The 1036-nt window shown below is 45.8% G+C and overlaps 1 long non-coding RNA gene across 1 annotated transcript; it reads right to left on the bottom strand.

The window, feature by feature from the left end:
- Window positions 1–229: 229 nt before the first annotated feature.
- On the bottom strand, window positions 230–997 carry LOC139027301 (uncharacterized). The gene is made up of 3 exons (XR_011479388.1): window positions 861–997; window positions 536–575; window positions 230–451 (listed from the first exon to the last, which is right to left on the bottom strand). It is a non-coding gene; the product is annotated as an uncharacterized lncRNA (long non-coding RNA).
- Between the last annotated feature and the right edge of the window lie 39 nt (window positions 998–1036).

Below are 1036 nucleotides of genomic sequence, written 5' to 3' on the forward strand. Positions count from 1 at the left end.
TTTACCATCTATCTACTGTACCCTCTTAGATCCAGTTCATACCATTAACTATCTACTTCCCCCAGTCAGTATACCATCTATCTACTGTCTCCCAGTCAGTTATACCATCTATCTACTGTCCCCAGTACCTCTATTCTGTTACACTACTACGGTCCCCCATGTCAGTTATACCATCTATCTACTCCCCCAGTCAGTTATACCATGCTATCTACTGTCCCCCAGCTTATACCCATATTAGACCCATCTACTAGTCCCCCAGCCAGTTATACCCATACAGACCCATCTAGTAGTCCCCCAGCCAGTTATACCCATTACTAGAACCCATCTACTAGTCCCCCAGCTAGTTATACCCATATTATACCCATCTACTAGTCCCCCAAGCCAGTTATACCCATACTAGACCCATCTACTAGTCCCCCAAGCCAGTTATACCCATACTAGACCCATCTTACTAGTTCCCCCAGCCAGTTATTACCCATACAGAACCCATCTTTACAGTCCCCCAGCCAGTTACACCCATATTAGACACATCTACTAGTCCCCCAGCCAGTTATACCCATATTAGACCCAATCTACTTAGTCCCCCAGCCAGTTATACCCATATTAGGGACCCATTTATACTAGTCCCCCAGCCAGTTATACCCATAACTAGACCCATCTACTTAGTCCCCAGCTGTTATTACCCATATTAGACCCATTCTACTAGTCACCCAGCCAGTTAACCCATATAGGACCATCATACTAGTCCCCCAGCCAGTTATACCCATACTAGACCATCTTACTAGCCCCCACCAGTTATACCCATATAGAACCCATCTATCTAGTTCCCCCCAGTTATACCCAGATTCAGACCCATCTACTAGTCCCCCAGCCAGTTATACCCATACTAGACCCATTTACTAGTCCCCAGTAGTAGTTATACCCATATTAACCCATTCTACTAGTCCCCCAGCCAGTTATACCCAATTTAGGACCATCTACTAGTCCCCCAGCCAGTTATACCCCATATCAGAACCCATCTTACTAGATCCTCCTC

Source organism: Salvelinus sp. IW2-2015, unplaced genomic scaffold (assembly GCF_002910315.2).
Source record: "Salvelinus sp. IW2-2015 unplaced genomic scaffold, ASM291031v2 Un_scaffold9447, whole genome shotgun sequence".
In the NCBI taxonomy this organism is placed as follows: domain Eukaryota; kingdom Metazoa; phylum Chordata; class Actinopteri; order Salmoniformes; family Salmonidae; genus Salvelinus; species Salvelinus sp. IW2-2015.